Below are 16,675 nucleotides of genomic sequence, written 5' to 3'. Positions count from 1 at the left end.
TCAAAAAACTGCAGAGGAAGGCGCATTTCCTAACTCATTCTACGAGGCCACCATCACCCTGATACCAAAACCAGACAAAGACAACACAAAAAGAAAACTATAGGCCAATATCACTGATGAACATAGATGCAAAAGTCCTGAACAAAATTTTAGCAAACAGAATTCGGCAATACATCATAAAGCTCATACAACATGATCAGGCTGGGTTTATTCCAGGGATGCAAGGATTCTTCAATATACACAAATCAATCAATGTGATACACCATATTAACAAATTGAAAGATAAAAACCATATGATCATCTCAATAGATGCAGAAAAAGCCTTTGACAAAATTCAGCACCCATTTATGATTCAGTCAGTCAGTTCAGTCGCTCAGTCATGTCCGACTCTTTGCGACCCCATGAATCACAGCACGTTGGGCCTCCCTGTCCATCACCAACTCCCGGAGTTCACTCAAACTCACGTCCATCAAGTCAGTGATGCCATCCAGCCATCTCATCCTCTGTCGTCCCCTTCTCCTGCCCCCAATCCCTCCCAGCATCAGAGTATTTGCCAATGAGTCAACTCCTCACATCAGGTGGCCATAGTACTGGAGTTTCAGCTTTAGCATCATTCCTTCCAAAGAAATCCCAGGGCTGATCTCCTTCAGAATGGACTGGTTGGATCTCCTTGCAGTCCAAGGGACTCTCAAGAGTCTTCTCCAACACCACAGTTCAAAAGCATCAATTCTTCAGTGCTCAGCTTTCTTCACAGTCCAACTCTCACATCCATACATGACCACAGGAAAAACCATAGCCTTGACTAGACAGACCTTAGTCGGCAAAGTAATGTCTCTGCTTTTGAATATGCTATCTAGGTTGGTCATAACTTTTCTTCCAAGGAGTAAGCGTCTTTTAATTTCATGGCTGCAGTCACCATCTGCAGTGATTTTGGAGCCCCCCAAAATAAAGTCTGACACTGTTTCCCCATCTATTTCCCATGAAGTGATGGGACCAGATGCCATGATCTTTGTTTTCTGAATGTTGAGCTTTAAGCCAACCTTTTCACTCTCCTCTTTCACTTTCATCAAGAGGCTTTTTAGTTCCTCTTCACTTTCTGCCATAAGGGTGGTGTCATCTGCATATCTGAGGTTATTGGTATTTATGATTAAAACTTCAAAAAATGGGCATAGAAGGAACCTATCTCAACACAGTAAAGCCATATGTGACAAGCCTACAGCAAACATTATTATCAATGGTGAAAAACTGAAAGCATCCCCCCTAAGATCAGGAACAAGACAAGGGTGCCCACTTTCACCACAATTATTTAATGTCGTTCTGGAAGTCCCAGCTATTGCAATCAGAGAAGAAAAAGAAATAAAAGGAAGCCAGATCAGAAAAGAAGAAGTTAAGCTCTCACTGTTTGCAGATGACATGATACTGTGCATAGAAAACCCTAAAGATAGTATCAGAAAATTACTAGAGCTAATTAGTGAATTTAGCAAAGTTGCAGGATACAAAATCAATACACAGAAATCACTTGCATTTCTATATACTACCAATGAAAAATCAGAAAGAGAAATTAAGGAATCAATCCCATTCACCACTGCAACGAAAATAATTAAATATCTAGGAATAAACTTACCTAAAGAGACAAGAGAACTGTACATGGAAAATTATAAGACACTAATGAAAGAAATCAAAGATGACATAAACAGATGGAGAGATATTCCATTTTCCTGGGTAGGAAGAATTAATATTGTGAAAATGACTATACTACCAACCACAGTCTACAGATTCAATGCGATCGCTATCAAACTACCAATGGCATTTTTCACAGAACTAGAACAAACATTTCACAATTCATATGGAAACACAAAAGACCCTGAATAGCCAAAGCAACCTTGAGAAAGAAGAATGGAGCTGGAGAAATCAAGCTTCCGGACTTAGGTTATACTACAAAGCTACCATCATCAAGACAGTATACAGAACAAATACAGAAATATAGACCAACGGAACAAGATAGAAAGCCCAGAAATAAACCCATGCACCTCTGGGTACCTTATATTTGACAAAGGAGGCAAGAATATACAATGGGGCAAAGACAGCCTCTTCAATAAATGGTTCAGGGAAAACTGGACAGCTACATGTAAAAGAATTAAATTAGAACACTTCCTAACACCATACACAAAGATAGACTCAAAATGGATTAAAGACCTAAATGTAAGACCCAAAACTATAAAACTCTTAGAGGAAAACATAGGCAGAACACTCGACATAAATCAAAGCAAGATCCTCTATGACCCACCTCCTAGAGTAACAGAAATAAAAACAAAATCAAACAAGTGGACCTGGTTAAACTTAACAGCTTTTGCACAGCAAAGGAAACTATAAGCAAAGTGAAAAGACAGTCCTCAGAATGGGAGAAAATAATAGCAAATAAAACAACTGACAAAGGACTAATTTCCAAAATATACAAGCAGCTCACACAACTCAATACTAGGAAAACAAACAACCCAATCAAAAAGTGGGGAAAAGACCTCAACAGACATTTCTCCAAGGAAAACATACAGATGGCTAGCAAACACATGAAAAGATACTCAACATTTCTCATTATTAGAGAAATGCAAATCAAAACTACAATGAGATATCACCTCACACCCATTAGAATGGCCCTCATCAAAAAGTCTACAAACAATAAATGCTGGAGAGGGTGTGGAGAAAAGGGAACGCTCTTGCACTGTTGGTGGGAATGTAAATTGATACAGCCACTACGGAAGATGCTATGGAGATTCCTTAAAAACACTAGGAATAAAACCATCATATGACCCAGCAATCCCACTCCTAGGCAGATACTCTGAGGAAACCAAAATTGAAAGAGACACATGTATCCCATTGCTCATTGCAGCACTTTTTGTGATAGCTCAAACATGGAAGCAACCTAGATGTCCATTGACAGATGAATGGGTAAAGAAGTTGTGGTATACATACACAACAGAATATTACTCAGCCATAAAAAGGAACACATTTGAGTCAATTCTAATGAGGGGGTGAACCTAGAACCTATTATACAGAGTGAAGTGAGTCAGAAAGAGAAAGATAAATGCCGAATTCTAATACATATATACAGAATCTAGAAAAATGGTGCTGAAGAATTTACTTACAGGGCAACAGTGGAGAAGCAGAGATAGAGAATAGACTTATGGACATGGGGAGAGGGGAGGAGAGGGTGAGATGTATGGAAAGAGTAACATGGAAACTTACATTACCATTTGTAAAATAGATAGCCAACGGGAATTTGCTATTTGGCTCAGGAAACTGAAACAGGGGCTCTGTATCAACATAAAGGGTTGTTACAGATGGGAAGGCAGACAGGAGGGAGCTTTGAAAGAAAGGGGATATATGTATACCTAAAGCTGATTCATGTTGAGGTTTGACAGAAAACAGCAGAATTCTGTAAAGCAATTATCCTTCCATAAAAAATTAATTAATTAAAAAAAAGAAAGGTGAAAGTGGGAGTTCCCTGGTTAGGATTTGGTGCTTTCATTTCTGTGGCCTGGATTCAATCCCTGGTCAGGGAATTGAGATCCCACAAGCTATATGGTGTGGCCAAAAAAAGGAGTGTGAAAGATAAAGAAAACATGATGAAGGGTTGATGCCACTGAGTCATGAAGACCACACAGAAGTGTTTCTGAGAGAGAAAGCAGGTGGCCACAGTGTGTTAGGAGAGAGATTGGGAGAGTTAAAGATGTATCAGGAACAGCCCTACTTTCTCCAATTGTACCACTCTCAATGTCCATCTAGTCAAGGTTTTTCCAGTGGTCATGTATGGATGTGAGAGTTGGGACTGTGAAGAAAGCTGAGCGCCGAAGAATTGATGCTTTTGAACTGTGGTGTTGGAGAAGACTCTTGAGAGTCCCTTGGACTGCAAGGAGATCCAACCAGTCCATTCTAAAGGAGATCTTGAATCAGTTCTAATGAGGTAGATGAAACTGGAGCTGATTATACAGAGTGAAGTAAGCCAGAAAGAAAAACACCAATACAGTATACTAACACATATATATGGAATTTAGAAAGATGGTAACGATAACCCTGTATGCGAGACAGCAAGAGTCACAGATGTATATAACAGTCTTTTGGACTCTGTGGGAGAGGGAGAGGGTGGGATGATTTGGGAGAATGGCATTGAAACATGTATAATATCATATAAGAAACGAATTGCCAGTCTAGGTTCGATGCAGTATACAGGATGCTTGGGGCTGGTGCACTGGGATGACCCGGAGGGATGGTATGGGGAGGGAGGTGGGAGGTGGTTCAGGATTGGGAACACGTGTACACCCGTGGTGGATTCATGTTGATGTATGGCAAAACCAATACAATATTGTAAAGTAAAAAAAATAAATAAATAATAAAAAATAATAAAGGAGATCAGTCCTGGGTGTTCTTTGGAAGGAATGATGCTAAAGCTGAAACTCCAGTATGTTGGCCACCTCATGCGAAGAGTTGACTCATTGGAAAAGACTCTGATGCTGGGAGGGATTGGGGGCAGGAGGAGAAGGGGACGACAGAGGATGAGATGGCTGGTTGGCATCACTGACTCGATGGACGTGAGTTTGAGTGAACTCTGGGAGTTGGTGATGGCCAGGGAGGCCTGGCGTGCTGTGATTCATGGGGTCGCAGAGAGTTGGACACGACTGAGCGACTGAACTGAATTGAACTGAACTGAACAGCTGTGTTGGTTTACCTGTACTCAGAATTCTCTTACTTGAAGAGTAAAATATTAATATACTGGAGGAAAAAGCCTCCTGTGAACCAAGAAACCTTCCACATCATACCAAACTAATCTATAATAGAGAAGCGCATATGGCAAAACATATTCTTCACAAAAAATTCAAAGTAGAAAATAGAAAACATCTTACAGTATATTTTATGAGACTAGCACATAACTAGGACAAGAAAGAAAATTTATAGCCAAACTAAGGAGCACAAACATAAAAATCCTTTTCAAAACATTGCAAGCTGAAGAACATAAAAACATCATAATCAAGTCTGGTTTGTCCCAGAAATGCACTTTAGCAGATTAATGACTTAGGAAATTACTAATGTAATTCACTGCATTAACAGATTAAAGGAAAAAACATGATTATCTAAATGGATGCAGAAAAACACTTGAGAACATCCAATATTCATTCATAATTTTAAAAACTTAGCAGTCTAGGGATCTTCTTTAAACTGGCAAAATCATTTACCAATAGCCTCCAGAAAATATTGTATTCAGTGACGAGTCACTTCAAGTATTTATTTCCTTTAAAACCAGAAAGGAAAAAAAAAAAAAAAAAACCAATACAGGTGATTCTTAACAATATAGGGCTTAGGGATGATGACCCCCTTCACATTAAAAAAAATTATCTGTATAAATTTATGGTTAACCACCAATTTTGATCAACAGATTCAACCAACCCCAGACTGTGTAGTTCTGTAGTATGAATTCATTGAAAACATAATCTGTATAAGTGAACCCATGCAGTTCAAAACTGTGTTGTTCAAGGGTCAACTGTAATTCCAATTATCATTCACAATAGGGGGCACTAGTCAGCACAAGAAAAATAAGCATTGTAATTGAATTTTAAAAATATAATTCTCATCATTTACAGATATGATGGCCTACTATATTTATTCAGGGTTCTCCAGAGAAAGAGAACATGAGCATATTAGAAGGATATGACTCATGTGATTATGGAGGCTGAAAAGTCTCAAGATCTACAATCAACAATCTGGAGGACCAGGAGAGCTGATGGTGTAATTTCAGTTTGATTCCAAAGGTCTGAGAACTGGGAGAGCCCATAAGATAAATTCCAGAACAATAGCAGGAGTCTCAAGATCCAAAAAGAGCCCATGTTTCAGTTTGAATCTGAAGTCAGGGAAAGACCAACATTCCAGCTTAAGATAGTCAGGCAGAATTTCCATGTTCCTCATGAGAGAATCAGCCTTTTTCTTCTATTCTGGCCTTCATCTGACCGGATGAGACCCGCTTATATCATGTAGGGTAATCTGCTTTACTCGGCCTGCCAATGCAAATGTTTATCTCATCTAGAAACATCCTTACAGACATATCTAGGATAATGGTTGACCAAATAATAGGGCCCCTCTATGGCCTATTCAAATTGAATCAATAAATTAAACACACTTCGTCAACTTGGCCCTCATATGCATCTCTTTAAACCATGCCCAGTCTCTAAATAAAGACAGTTCAGTTCAGTTCAGTTCAGTCACTCAGTTATGTTTGACTCATTGTTACCCCATGGACTGCAGTACGCCAGGCTTCCCTGTCCATCACCAGCTCCCAGAGCTTCCTCAAACTCATATCCATTGAGTCAGTGATGCCATCCAACCATCTCATCCTTCGTCCCCTTCTCCTCCCGCTTTCAATCTTTCCCAGCATCAGGGTCTTTTCCAATGAGTCAGTTCTTCGCATCAGGTAGCCAAAGTATTAAAGTTTCAGCTTCAACACCAGTTCTTCCAATGAATATTCAGGACTGATTTCCTTTAGGATGGACTGGTTGGATCTCCTTACTATCTAAGGAACTCTCAAAAATCTTCTCCAACACCACAGTTCAAAAGCATCAATTCTTTGGCGCTCAGCCTTCTTCACAGTCCAACTCTCACATCCATACATGACCACAGGAAAAACCATAGCCTTGACTAGACGGATCTTAGTCAGCAAAGTAATGTTTCTGCTTTTAAATATGCTATCTAGGTTGGTCACAACTTTTCTTCCAAGGAGTAAGCGTCTTTTAATTTCATGGCTGCAGTCACCATCTGCAGTGATTCTGGAGCCCAAAAAATTAAAGTCTGACACTGTTTCCACTGTTTCCCCATCTATTTCCCATGAAGTGATGGGACCAGATGCCATGATCTTTGTTTTCTGAATGTTGAGCTTTAAGCCAACTTTTTCACTCTCCTCTTTCACTTTCATCAAAAGGCCTTTGAGTTCCTCTTCACTCTCTGCCATAAGGGTGGTGTCATCTGCATATCTGAGGTTATTGATATTTCTCCCGGCAATCTTGATTCCAGCTTGTGTTTCTTCCAGTCCAGCGTTTCTCATGATGTACTCTGCATAGAAGTTAAATAAGCAGGGTGACAACATACAGCCTTGACGTACTCCTTTTCCTATCTGGAACCAGTCTGTTGTTCCATGTCCAGTTCTAGCTGTTGCTTTCTGACCTGCATACAGATTTCTCAAGAGGCAGGTCAGATGGTCTGGTGTTCCCATCTCTTTCAGATTTGTCCACAGTTTATTGTGATCCACACAGTCAAAGGCTTTGGCATAGTCAATAAAGCAGAAATAGATGTTTTTCTGGAACTCTTGCCTTTTCCATGATCCAGCAGATGTTGGCAATTTGATCTCTGGTTCCTCTGCCTTTTCTAAAACCAGCTTGAACATCAGGAAGTTCATGGTTCACGTATTGCTGAAGCCTGGCTTGGAGAATTTAGGGGTAATAATGGAGGGTGCCACTGTTTCCCATTTCCTCCCCTTGATTCCTGGACTTGTGAATTCTGGCTAGGGGAAAATCAAAGCTGTATATTGGATGCTGATTCAAGGAATATACAGCCTTAGGGAGAAACTTGCCTTAGCCCTGCAAGGTATTCACCTAGTTGGCAATGTGACTAGGTCTCTCAAAAGAGCATGCCACTATTCTATCAAGCTGGCTACTTCAGGATTGTGGGAAATACGGTAAGAGCAATGAATTCCATGAGCATGGGTACACTGCTACACTCATTTGCTGTAAAGTGAGCTCTTTGCTCACAAAGCTATGTGAAATTAGCTCACAATGCTATGTGGAAATCCCATAATAGTGGATAAGGCATCAGTCTCCCTGATTACCACAGGAATGGTACTATATCAAGGATTCAGTCTTTGGTCTCTAATTGCTGGCCGGTTGGGCATTCAGCAATGGCCATAGTTGGGTTGGCCTTGGTGAGTGGGAGTCCATGCTGCTGAGCTCACATGTAACTCCCAACTTTGCTACCAGGCAACTTTGTTCATGAGCCCCTGGGTGATCACTGGGATTACTAGATAAAGATACTGACTGATGTCCACAGAACACGGTGAAATGAAAGTTGCTCAGTCACGTCTGACTCTTCGCAACTCCATGGACTCTACAGTCCATGGAATTCTCCAGGCCAAAATACTGGAGTGGGTAGCCTTTCCCTTCTCCAGGGGGTCTTCCCAAGCCAGGGATCAAACCCAGGTCTCCTGCATTGCAGGCAGATTCTTTACCAACACATAAGATTATCTTCCATGGGGTCGCAAAGAGTCAGACACGACTGATTGACTGAACTGAACTGAACTGAAGATTATCTTATCCACTTGATTATTAAAATCCTCTGCTGAGGTCACTCTTTGGTGAGCATTCACATGGACACAAATATCTTCACATTTGTTGCTCATTCAGAAATATACCTCTGTATCTTTTCCCCAAATTTCCTTGTCATCAATTTTCCAGTTTTGTTATAATCATGTTCCTTCCAATTCCCTGACCATCCAGGCAAACATATGACTACAGTCCATGAATAGGTATATAATTTCACATCTGGCCATTTTTTCCCCAAGCAAAGTGAACGGCTAGATGCACTGCTCAAAGTTCTGCCTACTGGGAGGATTTTCCTTCACCTTAGTTCTTTGGGGATGTCCCACACAGGAGGTGTCGTGGTGCAGCTCTCCACCTCCAGCGATGCCCAGGACACAGTGGACTTCAGACGTGTAGGGTGATGGTGAAGACAGAATAAAGAAGCACTGAAGGATATGGAGGGTGAAAATCAGTGAGACATAAAATCCAACATGAGAAACCATCTCTGATCACCCCACATCTTTCCATGCCACCCCGCTTGGAAATGCCTCCATTGTCAGTGAGAACTACCAAACCTGACTTTTACATTTGGTATCAGAATTTAGGTTCCTACTCCATTGGTTGGTTGGTTTGTTTGTTTGTTTTAAACAGTTTTCAGAATTTCTTAGAGGGCAAGAGTGAATTTATGTGGATTTTACTGGTCTCAGCTTTTATGTTCTTTCAGACACTAACAGGATGGCACAGAGGTTATTTCAACATTACTGTATGGCCTCCTGCCAGATGTGTAGGATCACCATTAGAAATGGATGAATGAATTACATTCAAAAGCCACTAGACTTCTAGGTGAGGTGATGCAAGCATATGAGAGCGAGGTTAATCACACTGTGGAGCTATGTGTGATATCATTTTCCCTTTTATAACTGTTTAAATTGAATTTTATAAAAATGTTTAAAATTAAGCAGATGTTAGCTTGAGGTGGAGTGGTTTTGCTGTAAAAAGTTTCACACACTGCTGAAATGTTGCAAAAAAGCGTAGTGCTCATAACAGTTCAATAACTCATGGCTACTCATTCTTGCCTGTTTTCACTCTTCCTCTGAAGCAGGTCTACATTGAAGGTGGTATGGAAAAGCCTGCATGTGTGTTCAATTCTTTGTTTCTTCTCCTTCCCTCTGCCCCTGGGCCCTGCCTCTTCCTCACTCATTCAGTCTCTTTTCTTCAGTATGTTTTCAGTTCAGTTCAGTTGCTCTTTGAGACCCCACGGACTACAGCACACCAGGCCTCCCTGTCCATCATCAACTACCGGAGTTTACTCAAACTCATGTCCATTGAGTCGGTGATACCATCCAGCCATCTCATCCTCTGTCATCCCCTTTTCCTCCTGCCCCCAATCCCTCCCAGCATCAAAGTCTTTTCCAATGAGTCAACACTTCACATGAGGTGGCCAAAGTACTGGAGTTTCAGCTTCAGCATCGTTCTTTCCAAAGATCACCCAGGACTGATCTCCTTTAGGATGGACTGGTTGGATCTCTTTGCAGTGCAAGGGACTTGCAAGAGTCTTCTCCAACACCACAGTTCAAAGGCATCAATTCTTCGGCACTCAGCTTTCTTCACAGTCCAACTCTCACATCCATACATGACCACTGGAAAAACCATAGCCTTGGCTAAACGGACCTTTGTTGGTAAAGTAATGTCTCTGCTTTTCAATATGCTGTCTAGGTTGGTCATAAGTTTCCTTCCAAGGAGTAAGCGTCTTTTAATTTCATGGCTGCAGTCACCATCTGCAGTGATTTTGGAGCCCCCCCAAAATAAAGTTTGACACTGTTTCCACTGTTTCCCCATCTATTTCCCATGAAGTGATGAGACCGGATGCCATGATCTTTGTTTCCTGAATGTGGAGCTTTAAGCCAACTTTTTCACTCTCCTCTTTCACTTTCATCAAGAGGCTCTTTAGCTCCTCTTCACTTTCTGCCATAAGGGTGGTGTCATCTGCATATCTGAGGTGATTGATATTTCTCCCGGCAATCTTGATTCCAGCTTGTATTTCTTCCAGTCCAGTGTTTCTCATGATGTGCTCTGCATATAAGTTAAATGAGCAGGGTGACAATATACAGCCTTGACGTACTCCTTTTCCTATTTGGAACCAGTCTGTTGTTCCATGTCCATTTCTAACTGTTGCTTCCTGACCTGCATATAGGTTTCTCAAGAGGCAGGCCAGGTGGTCTGGGATTCCCATCTCTTTCAGAATTTTCCACAGTTTATTGTGATCCACACAAAGGCTTTGGCATAGTCAATAAAACAGAAATAGATGTTTTCCTGGAACTCTCTTGCTTTTTCCATGATCCAGTGGATGTTGGCAATTTGATCTCTGGTTCCTCTGCCTTTTCTGAAACCAGCTTGAACATCAGGAAGTTCATGGTTCATGTATTGCTGAAGCCTGGCTTGCAAAATTTTGAGCATTACTTTACTAGCTTGTGAGATGAGTGCAATTGTGCGGTAGTTTGAGCATTCTTTGGCATTGCCTTTCTTTGCGATTGGAATGAAAAGTGACCTTTTCCAGGCCTGTGGCCACTGCTGAGTTTTCCAAATTTGCTGGCATATTGAGTGCAGCACTTTCACAGGATTTGAAAGAGCTCAACTGGAATTCCATCACCTCCACTAGCTTTGTTTGTAGTGATGCTTTCTAAGGCCCACTTGACTTCACATTCCAGGATGTCTCGCTCTAGATGAGTGATCACACCATTGTGATTATCTTGGTCCTGAAGATCTTTTTTGTACAGTTCTTCTATGTATTCTTGCCATCTCTTCTTAATATCTTCTGCTTCTGTTAGGTCCATACCATTTCTGTCCTTTATCGATCCCATGTTTGCATGAAATGTTCCCTTGGTGTCTGTAATTTTCTTGAAGAGATCTCTAGTCTTTCCCATTCTGTTGTTTTCCTCTATTTCTTTGCATTGATCAAGCAATGCAAATCAAAACTACAATGAGATATCTCCTCACACCAGTTAGAATGGTCATCATGAAAAAAAATCTACAAACAGTAAGTTCTGTAAAGGATGTGGAGAAAAGGGAATCCTCCTACACTGATGGTGGTAATGGAAATTGGTGCTACCATTACGGAGAACAGTATGGTGTTTCTTTAATATGCTAAATATAACTATCATATGATCCAGCAATCCCACCACTAGGTATATATGCAGAAAAGTCATACTTCTAAAAGATACATGCTAAAACAACTATATTCCAGTAAAAATTAATTTTTAAATGTATACCATAAAGATATATGGACCCCAATGTTCACTGCAGCGCTATTTACAATAACCAAGACATGGAAGCAACCTCAGTGTCCATTGACAGGTGAATGAATAAAGAAGATGTGGTGTATTACTCAGCCATAATAAAGAACCAGATAATGCCATCTGAAGCAGCATGGATGGACCTAGAGATTGTCATGCACGGTGAAGTAAGTCAGAAAGACAAATATCATATGATAGTGCCTCTATCTGGATTTTTTAAAATAAAAAATGGTACAAATGAACTTATTTACAAACAGAAATAGAGTCACAGATATAGAACACAAACTTATGGTCACCAGGGAGAAAAGATAAATTATTACTGTATATAAAATAGATAACTAACAAATACTTACTGCATAGCACAAGTAACCCTACTCAGTACTGTGTAATGATCTACATTGGAAAATAATTTTAAAAATAGTAGTTATATGTATGATTCACTTTTCTGTACACCTGAAACTAACACATTGGAAATCAAGTATACTCCAATAACAATTATAAAAATAAATAAGATTTGCATCTGCAAAAAAAAAAAAGATCACTCAGCAACTGGTTAGACATTCATATACTGTATTTCTGTTTGCCTAATTGGTTTGATTAAATATTTAACATACACATTACAAGATTTTTAAAAACTTACATCTGAAATTATCTATCACTCCCCTGAATAAACAGGAACAGTAGTCTGTTACTATATTCTCTTTGCCATTCTTTTTTGTAATCATTTGGGGTTTTGATCTATGATTAATGACTTTCACATTATCCTTCAAGTGCTATTCTGACTCAGAGATTTTACTGATTAATTTACTTGCTTCATTTTCTTATAATCCATAAAAATTTTACTTTCTTTGATTTTCTAGTGAATTAAGTTCATAACTAATCCCACCAGAGATATTATAGTAACTATAATCTACATAAATACTTTTGCTACCCAATACAAGTTTGTGTACCAAACAAACAGAAAAGTCAGAGTTTGGAGTAGAGAAATGTTATAGTAGGGCCATATAAGGAGATGCGTAGCTCGTGACCGACAAACTGAACTCTTGGAAGGGTTTCAGAAAAACACTTTTAAAGGCAAGGTGAAGGAGGGGCATATTAGTTGTTGCCAGCTTCTTGGTGTGGAAAATCTTTGTTCTTCCAGCTTCAGCAAGACAAGTGTTATTCCCTGTTATGTGCTTTTTAATCTCTGTATGAATGCACTCTTGAAAGCCAGGGCCTTGAGAATAGGCTGTCCTGTATGTTTGAGACTATAGGTAACATTATTTTACAAAAGGCTTAGAAGCAGCATGACTAAGCCCAGGTGACAGAGCACAAACGTTGAAGCAAAAAGGAACAAGTCTAATATACGGTCAGATTCGTTCTTCTCTATTACACCTTTAGCTCCCAAATACCTTTGCTTTACTCACAACTGAATTCCTGAGTTATGAGTCATAGAATTTTAAGTTATAAATTATTTTACTTTGGAAATCTGAGGATATTGCTCCACACTGTTTTCTAGAACCCAGTGCTCCTGGTGAGAGTCTGAATGGTATGGACATTCTTATCTACCCAATATACATCCCTTCTCCTCTTCCTATTTCCCAACAGAACCAGAAGCCTGATTTTGTGTCCATGTCCATACCCAACCAGCTCCTGAGGAGCAGAGTGAACAGAAGATAGAAACCTGATTTTTTTGATGACCTTACTGAACCATTGATTCTGCTGAGCTGTAGTCTGGACCACATACTAGTAAGATTATACTCAAAATCCAAGTTAGACTTCAGCAGTACATGAACTGAGAACTTCCAGATGTACAAGCTGGATTTAGAAAGGGCAGAAGAACCAGAGATAAAATTGCCAGCATCTCATTGGATCATAGAAAAAGCAAGAGAATTTCAGAAAAACATCTACTTCTGTTTTGTTGACTACAGGAAAGCCTTTGTGTGGATCACAGCAAACTGTGGGATATTCTTAAAGAGATGGGAATACCAGACCACCTTACCTGTTTCTGAGAAACCTGTATGCAGGTTAAGAAGCAACAGTTAGAACCAGACAAGGAGCAACAAGCTGGTTCAAAATTGAGAGACGAGTACAACAAGGCAGTATATTGTCACCCTGCTTATTTAACTTATATGCAGCGTACTTGTGAAATGCTGGCCTGGATGAATCACAAGCTGGAATCAAGATTACCAGGAGAAATATTAACAGCCTCATATATGCAGATGATTCCACTCTAATGGCAGAAAGTGAAGAGGAACTAAAGAGCCTCTTAATGAGGGTGAAAGAGGAGAGTGAAAAAGCTGGCTTAAAACTTAACATTCAAAAACTAAGACCATGGAATCAGTCCCATCACTTCCTGGCAAGTAGACTGGGAAAAAGTAGAAGCAGTGACAGATTTTATTTTGGGGGGCTCCAAAGCCACTGCAAATGATGATTGTAGCCATGAAATTAAAAGATGCTTGCTCCTTGGAAGGAAAACCATAACAAACCTAAACAGCCTATTAAAAAGTAGAGACATCTCTTTGCTGATAAAGACCCATATAGTCAAAGCTATGGTTTTTCAGTAGTCACGTGCATATGTGAGAATTGGTCCATAAAGAAAGCTGAGTCCCAAAGAACTGATGCTTTTGAATTGTGGTGCTAGAGAAAACTCTTGAGAGTTCCTTGCACCTCAAGGAGATCAGTCCTAAAGGAAAGTCAATCCTAAAGGAAATCAAACCTCAATATTCATTGGAGGGACTGATGCTGAAGTTGGCACTCCAATACTTAGGACAGCTGATGTGAAGAGATAACTAATTGGAAAAGACCCTGATGCTGAAAAAGACTGAAGGCAAGCAGCAGAGCATGAAATGGTTAGATAGTATCACTGACTCAAGGGACACGAACTTGAGTAAACTCTGGGAGACAGTGAAGGACAGGGGAGCCTGGTGTGCTGCAGTCCATGGGGTCACAAAGAGTCTGACACGACTTAGTGACTGAACAACAGTCTGGCCCAAGATTTCGTGTTGTGCATTTACACACGTACTAAGTTGCTTCAGTCGTGTCAGACTCTGTGCAACCCTATGGACGGTAGCCCACGAGACTCCTCTGCCCATGGAATTCTCCAGGCAAGAAATCTGGAATGGATTGCTGAACCCTCCTCCAAGGGATCTTCCCAACCCAGAGATTAAACTCACGCCTCCTGCATTGGCTGGCAATACAATGCTCCTGTATTGGTGGGCAAGTTCTTTACCACTAGCACCACCTTGGAAGCCCTTAAATGCCTTTACATTTAAACCAATTTGAGCAGTCCTGTCTTCTATTATTGTACAAGTAATATACAAGATATCTTGTGTGTTTTTTTTATAACCTGGTTGCTTTTAAGATTTTAGAGTTCTGAAATTTTCTCCAGGATGTATTTCCTCCTCCTTTTCCCCACCCTCCTGGCCCCCCACCAGTCATGCTCAGCACTTTATATTCTATTTAATCTGAAGAAAGACCCAGGCTTTCTTCAGTTTGAATATGTTTTCTGCTGTATCGCTACATGTAACCTATTCAGAATTATTTCTTTCCCTTTATTTTTTATTTTCTTCTGAATCTTTCTGTTGGATAGTCTTTGGCTCTCAGGGCACATATCTGCTGCACACCTTCCAAGATTTTCAATTTCTGGTACTCTGATGGCATTTTCCTAGACCTGTGTGGGTTTTATTACTTTAAAAATTATATATGGAAGTGTTTTTATTTTAAAGAATATGAAGAATATGTACATTTCAATGCTGTCTTGCCAATAATGGTTCATAATTATTTTATTTTAAATTATTACTTTTATTGTGGTAAAATATACATAATATAAAATTTACCAGTTCCACCATTTTTTTAAGTGTATGCCTCAGTAGCATTAAGTATATTTTCACTGTTGTGCCATCATCACCACCAGAAATTTTTCATTATCCCAATCTGAAGTCCAAACCCAGTAAACAATAAATCCTCATTTCCTCCTTCCCTTTGTTCCTGATAACCAGTATTCTACTTTCCATCTATGAATCTGACTATTGTAGACATCTCGTATAGGTGGAATTATATAATATTTGTCTTTTTGAGTTTGCCTTATTTTACTTTTCATGTCTTCAAGATTCATCCATATTGTAGCATATATCAGATATTCCTTCCTTTTTATGGCTGAATATTTCATTGAATGGATAGACCACTTTTTGTTTACCCACTTACCAGTTCACTGACACTTGAGTTCTTCCTAATTTTTCACTATTCTGAATAACACTCCAGTGAACAGTAGTGTATAACCTGCTTGAGTCCTTGCTTTCAGTTCTTTGGGGAATATACTTAGAAGTGGAATTGCTGGATTATATAGTAATTCTATTTTTAATACTGAGGAACCACCATACTATTTCCACAGCAGCTGCGTTGCAGGGAGGAAGCCAGTTTCGACTCCATATTGGAAACTGTTTCCTTGACTCACTTTTCATCGCTTTAATTATTATAATCATACTCAGTGGCTTGCCTGGAGCACACTGCCCCTCTGTTTGATTAAAGTAAGTGTCTTTGTTCAACTGGTGGAGAGATAAGTTTGTCCCTGCCCACCTGTGAACAGAAGAGATTAACACACCACTTCTGACAGCTGGACATTCCCTTGGAGATGTTTTGCAAGACTGAAGACCCTTTCACTTTGTTTCCCCATTGCATCTCCTTCTCTAGTCTGCCTTTTGACTTTAGTTCCTCATTGCTTCTTTCTCTCTGATCTACAAAACAGCCTGGCATCCAGACCCCAGTAAGATGATTATTTTGAGGCGCTAGCCTGCCATCTTCTTGGTCTGCCGTTCCCCCGATTAAAGTCCTCCTTGCCTCAACAACACCTTGACGCTCAGATTCGTTGGCCTATGGTGAGGTGAGCAGACCAAACTTGGACTCAGTAACAGCTGCAGCATTTTACATTCTCAGCAGCAGTTCACAAGGATTCAATTTCAACAAGTCCTCACCAATGCAAGTTGCCTTATGAATTATTTTGTTCTTGTCTTTGTTTTGATAGCAGCTATCCTAATGGGTAAAGTGCTAGCTCACTGTGGTTTTGATTTGCAA

The sequence above is a fragment of the Budorcas taxicolor genome, chromosome 7, assembly GCF_023091745.1.
Source record: "Budorcas taxicolor isolate Tak-1 chromosome 7, Takin1.1, whole genome shotgun sequence".
Lineage (NCBI taxonomy): Eukaryota > Metazoa > Chordata > Mammalia > Artiodactyla > Bovidae > Budorcas > Budorcas taxicolor.
This window is presented reverse-complemented; position numbering follows the sequence as displayed.